Source organism: Heterodontus francisci, chromosome 9 (assembly GCF_036365525.1).
Source record: "Heterodontus francisci isolate sHetFra1 chromosome 9, sHetFra1.hap1, whole genome shotgun sequence".
Lineage (NCBI taxonomy): Eukaryota > Metazoa > Chordata > Chondrichthyes > Heterodontiformes > Heterodontidae > Heterodontus > Heterodontus francisci.
The window spans coordinates 80,250,990-80,265,097 of NC_090379.1; the positions used below are offsets into that span (position 1 = coordinate 80,250,990).

Sequence of the window (14,108 nt, forward strand, 5' to 3'; positions counted from 1 at the left end):
AATCTGCCTCATTTTTTAAAAGTTAATGTTGTCCCTTAATCTATAATGGGGTCTGGAATGCAGCGCATAAACTTGTCGCTGGAAACTGGCCTGGGAGTCGGGAAGGAGAGGTGGGGAAGTCCGCCTCGCGCTCCCGTTGTGTCATTTGATTGACAGCACGGTTGCCCAGCGTTCCAGCCCGGGGCGACCAATCAGCGGCGCCGAAGGCGAGGAACACGTGGGTCCTGGCGGTCCGGCGCCTGCGCGCTGCAGGCTGACAGAAAGGCAGAGCTTGCAGTGGATCGGAGTGGAGTGGAGATTGTGGAGCAGCCGGGCAGCTAGTAACAGCTCATTTCAGCCCAGCCTCAATAGATACGAGCTCTTGGCATAACTTTGCGGCAGAAGGAAGCCGCATGTGATTAAAGTTTCCTCTTTTCTTGTAATTATTAATTGATTTGCACACCTGGTGATGGTGTGAGGCTCCGCACCTTGTGTGGGAGAGTGGAGGGAGCTGCTGGTGAACTGCACAGCGTTTACACAGGACTTTTCATCACTTGGTGACAATACGGACAAACTTTTGTTGCAAACAACAAAAAGGTGGGTGAGTAAGAAAAGTGAAATGCTGTGCAGTTTAAAAAAATATATAGAACAGTTGACCTAATGGTTCTGGAGGGGTTTCTAACAGCCGGAGTAGGAGCTGACATTTCTCAACGATTCTTGTAGCACCATCCAGCTTTACTAGAAACAGTTGTGAATAACTGGACTAGAAGTCTGAAGAGAAAATTATTAAAAGTGTTCACGTCGATTTGAGAAACTAGTTGGAAAGACTCGGCGCAGTAAATCTCCCGCGAGAAGCGTTGCAGGAATGCATTTGCGATTGAAGTTTTTCTCTTATGGAGCAGTGAAGGACCCTTGTGTTGCGGTTTTTCTGCTGTTTGTTTAAAGGGATTTTTTTTGCGGTTCTCCAGTTAATGGCTGAGAGAAAGTGCTATTGGCGCTCGTTGCCCGAGGAGCGACATGCCGAGGATTCTTCAGGACAGGGCACTCTGCAAAACACAGCAGCAACTGTGACAAGTTTCCCAATCAGTCTAATTACTATCTTAGCTCGCACTTGAAACTAAAACTAGTGAGAATACCTCAAACAGCCATAGTCGTGAAAATGATCTTTCCAATAATACACTACCCAGCTGTAAAGAAAACGTGTTGAGAGATCATTATGCACGCAATCATGTACATCTTAATGGGTTTCAGTATAATATATTTTATACATTTACATAATTTTGAATTGTAATACAAACTCAACAGCCTTTCCTTCTTGCCTGTGCTGAGTTTTTTGATTTTTTAAATTCTCGACAAGGAGTGTTACTTATCCCACTTGGGGCAGCCAGATTAGAGGAGTTGATGTGTCCCATTGTGTAAGGCAACTGAACTGCCATTAATCTCAGCAATCTTGTCCTAAGAGATGTGGGCATTTGCTGATTTTCCTTTCCCTAATACGAGGTGGGGAGGTGTGCTGGAAGTGCAATTTGTGGAAGCAGATTTGAGGTGATGTACCTTGTCAAGTAGCCTGCTCACAATTGAAGAGTGGCCACTTCAAGCTGAGCAGCTGGAGGAAACTTGGTGAACTGTAACCCAACAGAGTACTTTCAGGCTATGTTTAAGTGACCAGATTTATTAAAAACTGAAGTAGGTAGACAGTAAAAAGGATGTTAATGTAAATTGATTTTAATAAAGGTTGCTGATAGTGAAATTGCTTGTCTTAAATGGTCTAGAAGTTGCAGGGCTGGCTGTAATCTGCAGAATTGTGTGAATCAACCTATTCTAACTTTTGTTAGAGTATTATAAAGTTTTTAACTTTACCCTTTAGCATTGGGCTGTTTAAATGTAAAACATTGTAATTTTTTGCCAAGGTTCCTATGCAGCATATCAGAAACCTGGCTTCCCTTACACTGGTCACTTTTATTGTGATTAATTATGGTTTTTAATGGAGAAATGGCTTTTGAGTTTGAAAACTTGATCTTTTGCCAGAAATGTGTACTTTAGTACAAGTGATTTAGAAAGTAGTTGTTCAGTGACTGCAGTATCTTGTCTGTAAGACAAACAGGCATCCAGTAAAGTCTGCAGTCTTGTACTCATACATTCAATGCAGTCTTTCAAAGTATTCGACTGACTAGCCATATTAAGTTGGTTAATTTACCTCTGTTCAGCTAAAACTGCCTTAATAGGCATAGCGTGCAATAATTGCTTAATCTGTCCAATATTGCCTCTTGTGTGGCAAATATCAGTGAAACCATTGTGCAGTTTGCTGGGATTGTAATGGTATTAAGGTGGGACAATATTGTGATGCGAGGATTAGTATTGGAACTGTTAACTTTTTTTTATCCAACGTATATGGAATAGTTTTGAACAAGAATGCAGGTCTTTGAGCTTGGCATAGCCTTTTGAACATGGCATAACCTCCAATCTTAGTCTAAGGAAGAGATAATTACGATAAATAATAATTTTATCCGTATCCTTCACACTGGTTAAAGTCCTTTTCTTGTATTTGGGAACAGTGCTCAATATCGTCATCTTTCTGTCTTTTTTTTCAATTTAGCAAACTGATATCATCCAAGATGTTTTTCTCTAACATTTTTGAGTCATAACTGGGAGTGTGTCAAGGTGTATATTTGAAGTTTATTTCAACAACAATAATAGATCCATTACAAATCTTCAATTTTGTATGTGTTGAATTATTACTTAACTGTTGACACAGTCTATCTAATGAATGTTTAAACTGTTCCCAGAATTCATGTTATATGGAGCTTCCTTCCAGTTTTCTTCACAATGTAATGCCAAATTAAGCCCTGTTTAATTTGAAGCAAAAATGGGAAATGGTTTGTTCTTAAGACAGCTATAACATTTGGAAGACAAAAATGTAGGTGGTTGATATCCAAAGTGTTCAGTTGCTTGAAGACAAGCATCATGGATATAACCAAAATATTGTGTAAAGGGAAACAAACTTTTTTACAACTTTGTTTTTTTAGTCTGTACTTATTTAGAAAACAGTTGTTTGTGTGTTCAGAATTTTCTCTGCTCAGAAACTTGTATCTCTGAATCCTTAATGTTGTGTGTTTAGAAAGTAAAACTTGTTCATGGTTATTTTTCCTCGTTAGTTTAACAACTTGTGACACATGAATATATTTAGTAATTGAACCTACAAACTGCAGATATTGTTAAATGTAACTCCCTCTTGATTGATTTTATTTCCTTTCTAAATCTTGAAGCAGGCAGCCCCAATCAGATTCTGGATAGCTGTACCCTTTGCTGCTTTTTCTGCCATCCTTGCGTTCACAGTACCTATGTTTATTTCTTCACACGATGTGAACTTTGCTGGTAAGACCAGCATTTATTACCCTTGCCTAATTGTCCAACTGAGTGGCTTGCTTAGGTCATTGTAGAGGGCAGTTAAGAGACAGCCACATTGCTGTAGGTCTGGAATCACAAGAAGGCCAGACTAGGTAAGGATGGTAGTTTTCCTTCCCTAAAAGACATTAGTAAACCAGTTGGGTTTTTACGACAATCTGGTAGTTTCATTGTTGCCATTACTGATACTAGCTTTTTAGTCCAGATTTATTTAATTGAGCTTGGGTTTGAACTCGCATCTCTGGTTTACTAGTCCAGTGACATAACCGCTATGCTACCAGACCTGTTCCATGAGTATAATTAACGACACAAAGCATCACTAAAAATTCAGCTTGTTCAGTCACCAGTATAGCAGAGAATTTAGTTTGTTTATGTTAATTTGGTTTTATTCCAAATCAATATCCTGGATGTAAAGAGTCAGGTAACGTCTTCAAAATTCCTCTGGTTATTATTGCAGGATTTTATAATACACTAGAACCTGTGCTAGTAGTCTGCAAGATGCACAATATTTTTGGACCATACCAGTCAGGATTATTTTAAAGTTCTTCTATTTTCATTAATCTTAACCTCCAGGAGAGAGCCACATGGGGCAGTTCTGTATTTCTAATGGGAGTTTTGAAAGCCAGTGGGGCTATTTAAAATGCCACTGGCTAGTGGTGATTAAATTTCATAATTTTTCAAAAAATCAAATTCCACTTCCATTATATTGAATTCTGGGGTTACAACTGGATTTTTGGAGATGGCATTCTTCAATTCTGTCTGTCCATAAAGATGAAAAGCAGTCTTGCCTGTCATATTTTAAAGGATGATTGTTTACTGTAATCAAGGCCACTGGTTTTTAATTACTGAATAACTTAATTCATTTCTGTTGCATGAGATACTGGAATTTTTACCAGTCCTTAGTAGTTTTCTGCAGTTCTGTCCATTGTTCTATGAAAACTGTCGACCAGATTGTCAATGCCCTAGATTTTGTGGTAGTGGTAACAATGAAACTCAGCGTTAGTTGTCATTACTCCACTGAAATTGACAGTAACTTCTGGAGTCTGCACATACGCAGAATAATGGGGAAATCCAGATGTTGCTATCAATGATTGTTTCTCCAGAGAGTGCGCTGTTGAGGCACCCACAAGCTACAATCGCTGGAGATCAATTGAATTGATGAGAACTTCCACTCTTGTCAGTGATACCTGTCTACTGAATGGAAATTATAATGTACTTAAAGAGAAGGCAATCTGAGCACTAAGTACCATCATGTTAGGTACTCATCTCGGATTCAATTGACTTGTTTTGAGTATGCTTTAAAGGGGTGGAACCTTTAAATGTGAATGCTACAAAGAATGGTCTTGGAAATGTTTTCCCTCCTTCCCAGTGGCCTGTTTAATAACACGTTGTTTCTGCTTTGTGCAGTTTGCATGAGATGGATGTTATCAGGATTCTGTGAAATGCACCATATTTCTCTGTTTAAGTGAATTGTATTGATGAGTATTTCTGAATGTGCCTCGTCTTCTAAACTGCTATTTATGAATGGGTGAGAATTCTAGTCCCCTTAGACAACTCCCAAGTTGAGGTCTACCTCCTAGTTATGTAAACTGATCTTTTGACTTTAGTACTCAGTTGGATGGTGTGAGCTTTTGGTTTAGTGGGCTTCTGAGTCAAGAGGTGAAGGGTTCAAGCCTCACTCCAGACTGTCTTGACACATGATTCGAGAATATCTCACTAAATACTGGGTTGACATCCAATGCAGTATTCCCGTCTGCACGAGTGGACGCTGCTCACAGGTATTATCCTGTGTCTGAGTCAGAAGGGCTGAGTTCGGTTTGGAATATTTTTGTGGCAAACTGACATTTTTTTTTTTTTTTTCCTGCTTTACCAAGTAAATAAATTGACCTAATCGTCTTACTGTTTCATTTAAAATATTTCTAATTGCCCTTTTTTGGGGGGGGGGCGGGGGGGGGAAGAATTAGATTTGGGAACAGCCTTCCATCATGGTACAGATTTTGCTTGTTTTACTGAGTGTTGCACCTGTCTGCTGCTTGATTCAAGTCCCAGCAGAATTACTGATTGAATACACAATATGCATATGGTGAAGTAATCTGTTTAGAATAAGTTATCTTTGATCATCTAAAATGCTTAAATATGCAACTGTGGCTGTTTGTTCGTCCCTTGTGGCTCAATTAATATGAGTGATACTTGGGCTTTTTACTGTATGTAGACTTTACAAAATGGTTATTTTTTGTAATTAGCATAAATATTTGTCGAATAGTTGAGCTATTTACGTAATAGGGCTTAAATTTGCATTTCTGAGCCGAATGTACAAAAATGCATCATCGATAATTAGGTATTCTGGAATTGTTGGGGTTTTGCAGAAAATGACTGGAACGGTAAGTTATCAATCCAAATATTAAAAAGCGGTAGTTTTAATTAGTAACTCTCTCAAGTCACAGGACAAGCAAGGGGTACTGTGTCATGCATGCTTTCATAAAGAATTAAAACAAAGCCATAAATTAAATGCAGTGCTCCATACTACTTGAAAGGCTGAAGAATCACAGAATTGTTGCAGCACAGAAGGAGGCCATTCAGCCTGTCATGTCTCTGCTGCCTCTCCAAAAGAGCGGTTTACCGAGTGCCATTCCCTGGCCTTCTCCCTGTAGCCTGGCACATTATTCCTTTTCAGATAACAGTCCAGTTCCCTCTTGAATGCCTCAATTGAACCTGCCTCCATGACACTTTCAGGCAGTGCATTCCAAAGCCGAACCACTCGCAAAGATTTTCCTCCTGTCGATATTGCTTCTGTTGCCAATTACCTTAAATCTGTGCTCTCTTGTTCTCGATCCCTCCACCACCGGGAATAGGTTTTCCCTAGCTATCCTATCCAGACACCTCTATCAAATCTCCTCTCAACCTTCTGTTCAAAGAAAACAATCCCAACTTCTCCAATCTACCCATGCTCCTCATTCCTGGAACCATTCTCGTAAAACTTTTCTGCACTCTCTCCAATGCCTTCATACCTTTCCTAAAGTGTGGCATTCAAACTGGATGCAGTACTCCAGTTGAGGCCAAACCCATGTTCTATACGTTTAACATAACATCCTTGCTTTTGTACTCTATGCCCCTCTTAATGAAGCCTAGGATACTGTATTAACCACACTCTCAACTTGTCCTGCCACCTTCAATGATTTATGCACATATACATTCAAGTGCCTCTTTTCTTGTACCCTTTTATATTGACTGTCCGCATTCTTCCGACTAAAATGAATCACCTCACGCTTCTCTGCATTAAATTTCATCTGCCACATGTCTGCCCATTCCACCAAACTGTCCTTTTGAAGTTCTACACTACCTCACAGTTCACAATGTTTCCAAGTTTTGTGTCATCTGCACATTTTGAAATTGTTGTCTGTACACCAGGGTCTAGGTCATTAATATATATCGGGAACAATAAGGGTCCTAACACTGACACTTGAGGAACTCCATGACAAACCTTCCTCTAGTCCAAAAAACATCCATCAACCATTGCTGTCTGTTTGCTGTCACTCAGCCAATTTTGTGTCCATGTTGCCAATGTCTCTTTTTTATTCCATGAGCTATAACTTTGCTCATAAGTCTGTTGTGTGGCACCTCATCAAATGCTTTTTAGAAGTCCATGTACACCACATCAACAGCTAGTAAGAGCTACACATCCACTGTCATTTGTCCAGGATTCACACCAAGGCTGCTTACTGCTTCTGTTAGTGGGCATGCGATTTAGGATTAGGAGTAGGCCCTTCAAGCGTGCTCCACCATTCAATAAGGTCATGGCTGATCTGGTTGTAACCTCAGCTTCACATTCCTGTCTATTCCCGATAACTTTTCACCCCCTTGCTTACCAAGAATCTATCTACCTCTGCCTTAAAAATATTCAAAGACTCTGCTTCCACCACCTTTTGGAGGAAGAGAGTTCCAAAGACTCACGACTCTCTGAGAAATAATTTCTCCTCATCTGTCTTAAATGGGCGACCCCCCTTATTTTTAAACAGTGATCACCCCCCCCCCCCCCACCACCCCCAAGCTCTCTATTCTCCCACAAGAGGAAACATCCTTTCCACATCCACCCTGTTGAGACCCCTCAGAATCTTATAGGTTTCAATCAAGCCACCTCATACTCTTCTAAATTCCAGCAGTTACGAGCCTAGCCTGTCCAACTTTTCCTCATAAAACAACACACCCATTCCAGGTATTAGTCTAGTAAACCTTCTCTGAACTGTTTCCAACGCATTTACATCCTTTCTTAAATAAGGAGACCAATACTGTGCACATACTCCAGATGTGGTCTCACCAATGCCCTGTACATCTGAAGCATAACCTTCCTACTTTTGTATTCAATTCCCCTCGCAATAAATAATAACATTCTATTAGTTTTCCTAATTACTTTCTGTACCTGCATATTAACCTTTTGCGATTCATGCACTAGGACACCCAGATCCCTCTGCATCTCCGAGCTCTGCAATCTCTCACCATTTAGATAATATGCTTTTATATTCTTCCTACCAAAATGGACAATTTAATATTTTCCCACATTATGCTCCATTTGTTAGATCTTTGCTCACTCATTTAACCTATCTATATCACTTTGTAGCCTCCTTATGTCCTCTTCACAACTTACTTTCCTACCTATCTTTGTGTCATCAGCAAACTTAGCAACCATTCCTTCGATCCATTCATCCAAGTCATTTATATAAATTGTAAAAAGTTGAGGCCCCACCCAGCACTGATCCCTGTGGCATGCCACTTGTTGCATCTTGCCAACTAGAAAATGAGTGTGCTTACTCTCTGGCTAGCTAACAGGAAACAATCATCTTTCTATGCCAAAATGTTACTCCCTACACCATGAGCTTTTATTTTCTGCAATAACCTTAGATGTGGGACCTTATCAAATGTTTTCTGGAAATCTAAGTACAGTACATCCACCGGTTCCCCTTTATTCACAGCACATTGCTACTTCAAAGAACTCCAATAAATTGGTCAAATGTGATTTCCCTTTCACAAAACCATGTTGACTCTGCCTGATTACCTTGAATTTTTCTAAGTGTCCCGCTGTAACGTCTTGAATAATAGCTTCTAACATTTTCCCTATGACGGATGTTAAGCTAGCTGGCCTGTATTTTCCTGCTTTCTGTCTCCCTCCCTTTTTGAATAAAGCAGTTATGTTGGCTATTTTCCAATCTAATGGAATCTTCCCCGAATCTAGGGAATTTTGGAAAATCAAAACCAATGCATCAACTATCTCACTAGCCACTTCTTTCAGGACCCTAGGATGAAGTCCATCAGGTCCCGGGGACTTGTCAGCCCGCAGCTCCAACAATTTGATCAGCACCACTTCCCTGGTGATTGTAATTTTCTTGAGTTCCTCCTTCCCTTCCATTTCCTGATTTTACAGCTATTTCTGGGATGTTACTTATATGGTGAAGTCGGAACAAAATACCTGTTCAATTCATCTGCCATTTCCTTATTTTCCCTTCTTAAGTCTCCAGACTTATTTTTCTATAGGACTAACGCTCAATTTGTTAAATCTATTTTTTAACTATCTATAGAAACTCTTACTAACTGTCTTTATATTTCTAGCCAGCTTTCTCTCGTACTCTAATTTTTCCCTCCTTATTAATCTTTTAGTCATTGCTGTTTTTTATATTCTGTTCAATCTTCTGACCTGCCACACATCTTTGTGCAATAATATACTTTTTCTTTAAGCTTGATACTACCTTTTAACTTTTTTTTAGTTAACCATGGATGGTGGGTCCTCCCCTTGGAATTTTTCTTTCTTCTGTGTATTCTGCACAGTGGCGCAGTGGATAGCACCGCAGCCTCACAGCTCCAGTGACCCAGGTTCAATTCTGGGTACTGCCTGTGTGGAGTTTGCAAGTTCTCCCTGTGTCTGCGTGGGTTTCCTCCGGGTGCTCCGGTTTCCTCCCACATGCCAAAGACTTGCAGGTTGATAGGTTAATTGGCCATTATAAATTGCCCCTAGTATAGGTAGGTGGTAGGGAAATATAGGGACAGGTGGGGATGTGGTATGAATATGGAATTAGTGTAGGATTAGTATAAATGGGTGGTTGATGGTCGGCACAGACTCGGTGGGCCGAAGGGCCTGTTTCAGTGCTGTATCTCTAAACTAAACATTCCGTTAAATGTCTGCCACTGCATCTCTATTGACCTATCCCTTAACCTGATTTGCCAGTTCACTTTTGCACGCTCTGCTTTTATGCCCTCATAATTGCCCTTATTTAAGTTTAAAATACTAGTCTTAGACCCACTCTTCTCTCTCTCAAACATATTATGATTGCTGCTGCCTAGGGGCACCTTCACTGAGGTCATTAATTAATCCCATCTCGTTGCAGTTATCAGTTTCTTTCAAACAACTTTGGTGTTCTGCATAAATGGGTTCAGGCTTTATTTTTGATGATCTGACAACCATGTATTTGAAGTAGAGCTAGAAACTTTCCTAAATCATTTGTCATGAAAAAGTATCTGATTAGATTGGAAGTCATTTACTTATCAAAATGTGGTGATTGACCTAATTATCCAATTGTTAGTTATTTCAGATGGAAAAGATTTGGAAGATCATTTGGTAATTGACTTGGTGTGTTCCTTCGTGGAACTGAATAGTACTTGTTCCGATTGTTTTTGATTCTGTAAGTGTTTATGGTGAAGAGATAAGGGAGTTATTTTGAGCGAGAAGCTGACTGTTGACAATGATGGAGCACAGTTACATGTGCTTCTCACTGACCCCCCCCCCCCCCCCCCCAACCAGGCTCCACCTCTATAAATTCCAACTCATTCAAAATTCTGTTGCCTATATGTTGCCCCACCTTTTCCCATCAGTCCAATCTTTGTTGACTATACTGGTTTCTTGCCTCAGTGAATTGATTTCAGACTTCTCTAACATCCACAAATCTGATCAGTGACCTCCTCCAGCCTTCTGCTCTATCGTGATGTCCTGAGCCTTTTAGCACACAGGTCTGGCCACATGTGGAACCCTCCCCCAACTCCATCACCCAGTTGGTAAGCATTGCCACCTTGGTTCAACTCTCTGGAAGTCTGACCCTTTTCATCCTCTTTGCTTTCTCTCTCCTAACTTTTACACAGTTTTTCTATCTTTTCAGCTGACTTTGGTCGTCTTTTTTGTTTTCTGAAGCATCCTGGAATATTTTTCTACATAAAGGAGGAGAAACTTCTTTACCTAGAGAGTAGTTAGAATCTGGAACTTGCTACTGCATGGAGTAGTTGAGGCAAAGGAGGATAGATGCATCTAAAAGAAAACTAGATAAGTACAGAAGGGAGAGAGGCGCAGAACAATATGCTAATGGTTAGGTGGAGTAGGGTGAGAGGAGGCTTGTGCATCAACTTAAATACGGGCTGGATACAGATGTTCCAGTGACTCGTGGACCTAGGCAGTAGCCACCCAAAAAAGTCACTCTGCTTTGTTAATCAATCAGTTACCTTTTAATGAGGTGTGAAGTTAAATCATTCATTTAAAACAGTTTGCACAAGTATAATACCATCAAGCAATACTTGTGACCTGTGAACCAAGGAATCAATGTCAAGTGGATAGAGAGATCAACTCTCATGTGACACTTGATTTTTCTGGTTGGGTGTCCTTCTCTAGGCAGAGCTTTGTCAGACTTTTGTCAACTGCAGTGCCAGACCAGTCACCAAGTCCCATTTCTGAAATGATTCTTGCTAGTTGGGCCTGAGTAAAAGTTAGAGTCTGTTTTGTCCAATCAGTCCCACCCTGTAATGCTAAGACTCAATGGTTAACAGGCCTCAATGATGGACAGTTGTCCGTCAGCATTCTGTCAGCATTCAGTGCTTCTGATGTAAAAACCAGGTGAAATTATGTCACTTTTATCGATGCTTGGAATGTATAGGCCTCCCTGTTGTCTGGGTGCAGACCCACTCAAAGCCTTTAGTATCTCTGATGTGTCTTGTCTTTTCTTAATGACCTGGATTTTATGGTTGTAATGTTGGCGAAACTGTCAGTCATTAATTCTCCTCTGAAACTGACAGCAACTTCTGGAGTCTGCACATGCACAGTTAAGCCTGGAAATCTGAAGTTGCTGTCAGTGAGTCAATACTTCTTCATAGGGTGCACTGATGAGATCATCCCAGAATTTAAACAATTGGAAATCTATGAACTGATGAGAGCTGCCACTCTTGCACTCTGAGTCTCGCTGTAAAAACCCTTGAAAAGTTGCACCTCGTTGAATGAGGTGCAACTGGATTTTTAATGGTATACTAAGCTCATAACACTGCTAATCATCCTCACTGGCCCTGAAAGAATAATATATTTTGATTGTCAAATTTTTCCAGTATAAATTCCACATTTTAATTTTTTAAAAAGTTTATTTTATCTCCTACCTTAATCCCATGCATGTGTCCCAGTCATTTATTTCATTTTCTGTTTTAAAAAAACGATTCTTTGGCCTCCTTATCTCGAGAGACAATGGGTAAGCGCCTGGAGGTGGTCAGTGGTGTGTGGAGCAGCGCCTGGAGTGGCTATAAAGGCCAATTCTAGAGTGACAGACTCTTCCACAGGTGCTGCAGAAAAATTTGTTTGTCGGGGCTGTTACACAGTTGGCTGTCCTCTTGCGCCTCTGTCTTTTTTCCTGCCAACTGCTAAGTCTCTTCGACTCGCCACACTTTAGCCCCGCCTTTATGGCTGCCCGCCAGCTCTGGCGAACGCTGGCAACTGACTCCCACGACTTGTGATCGATGTCGCAGGACTTCATGTCGCGTTTGCAGACGTCTTTAAAGCGGAGACATGGACGGCCGGTGGGTCTGATACCAGTGGCGAGCTCGCTGTACAATATCGTCTTTGGGGATCCTGCCATCTTCCATGCAGCTCACATGACCAAGCCATCTCGAGCGCCGCTGACTCAGTAGTGTGTATAAGCTGGGGATGTTTGCCGCCTCGAGGACTTCTGTGTTGGAGATACGGTCCTGCCACCTGATGCTAAGTATTCTCCGGAGGCAGCGAAGATGGAATGAATTGAGACGTCTGTCTTGGCTGACGTATGTTGTCCAGGCCTCGCTGCCATAGAGCAAAAAAAGATAAACTTTAACATAAAGGAATTCAGTGGTATTAACTTCCTGCTTTTCCATCTGAGAGAATACTTCAGTGTGATTAGCTGCTTACTCTACTTAATGACGTCATTGTTGCTGGACACCTGCCTCACCTTCACTTGGCACCATAAACAAACTGACCTCAGGAAAGGGGAAGTCCATGCCACAGAGATTGCTAGATCTTTGTGGGCAGCTTTTTTTGCGGTCAGCGATGAGCATCATTGCTTCACTGCTGACTGGAAAATCCAGCCATTAATTCTAACTGCCTCAGCATTTTTTGACCAGTTTGTATGGGTTATTTAGTCCTCCTATCCTGAGTGGTGTGAAACAGGGCTGTGTTCTCGCACCCACACTTTTTGGGATTTTCTTCTCCCTGCTGCTTTCACATGCGTTCAAATCCTCTGAAGAAGGAATTTTCCTCCACACAAGATCAGGGGGCAGGTTGTTCAACCTTGCCCGTCTAAGAGCGAAGTCCAAAGTACGGAAAGTCCTCATCAGAGAACTCCTCTTTGCTGACGATGCTGCTTTAACATCTCACACTGAAGAATGCCTGCAGAGTCTCATCGACAGGTTTGCGTCTGCCTGCAATGAATTTGGCCTAACCATCAGCCTCAAGAAAACGAACATCATGGGGCAGGATGTCAGAAATGCTCCATCCATCAATATTGGCGACCACGCTCTGGAAGTGGTTCAAGAGTTCACCTACCTAGGCTCAACTATCACCAGTAACCTGTCTCTAGATGCAGAAATCAACAAGCGCATGGGTAAGGCTTCCACTGCTATGTCCAGACTGGCCAAGAGAGTGTGGGAAAATGGCGCACTGACACGGAACACAAAAGTCCGAGTGTATCAGGCCTGTGTCCTCAGTACCTTGCTCTACGGCAGCGAGGCCTGGACAACGTATGCCAGCCAAGAGCGACGTCTCAATTCATTCCATCTTCGCTGCCTTCGGAGAATACTTGGCATCAGGTGGCAGGACTATATCTCCAACACAGAAGTCCTTGAAGCGGCCAACACCCCCAGCTTATACACACTACTGAGTCAGCGGCGCTTGAGATGGCTTGGCCATGTGAGCCGCATGGAAGATGGCAGGATCCCCAAAGACACATTGTACAGCGAGCTCGCCACTGGTATCAGACCCACCGGCCGTCCATGTCTCCGTTATAAAGACGTCTGCAAACGTGACATGAAATCGTGTGACATTGATCACAAGTCGTGGGAGTCAGTTGCCAGCATTCGCCAGAGCTGGCGGGCAGCCATAAAGACAGGGCTAAATTGTGGCGAGTCGAAGAGACTTAGTAGTTGGCAGGAAAAAAGACAGAGGCGCAAGGGGAGAGCCAACTGTGCAACAGCCCCAACAAACAAATTTCTCTGCAGCACCTGTGGAAGAGCCTGTCACTCCAGAATTGGCCTTTATAGCCACTCCAGGCGCTGCTTCACAAACCACTGACCACCTCCAGGCGCGTATCCATTGTCTCTCGAGATAAGGAGGCCCAAAAGAAGAAGTCCTCATGTAGTTTGCCGCCTTTCTTCCTTCTTATTGTTTTTGCAAACCAGATTCCTGCCATAAATTTCTCAAAACTTCTCCAGTGATTTCTGCATATTGCTGACTTTGCAGTTCAAAC

General features: G+C 41.7%; 1 protein-coding gene across 5 annotated transcripts in view; it reads left to right on the forward strand.

Moving 5' to 3' along the window:
* Positions 1-270: 270 nt before the first annotated feature.
* The window catches only part of stxbp6 (syntaxin binding protein 6 (amisyn)), a 324,378-nt gene continuing 310,540 nt past the window's right edge, over positions 271-14,108 (forward strand). For 2 of the 5 annotated variants that reach the window (XM_068038353.1, XM_068038362.1), the window contains exon 1: positions 271-576. The gene's annotated coding sequence lies outside the window, so the exon portion shown is untranslated. Of the gene's footprint in view, positions 581-3,245; positions 3,355-14,108 lie in introns of all 5 variants that reach the window. The other 3 variants (XM_068038354.1, XM_068038356.1, XM_068038355.1) reach the window with 3 other exon arrangements.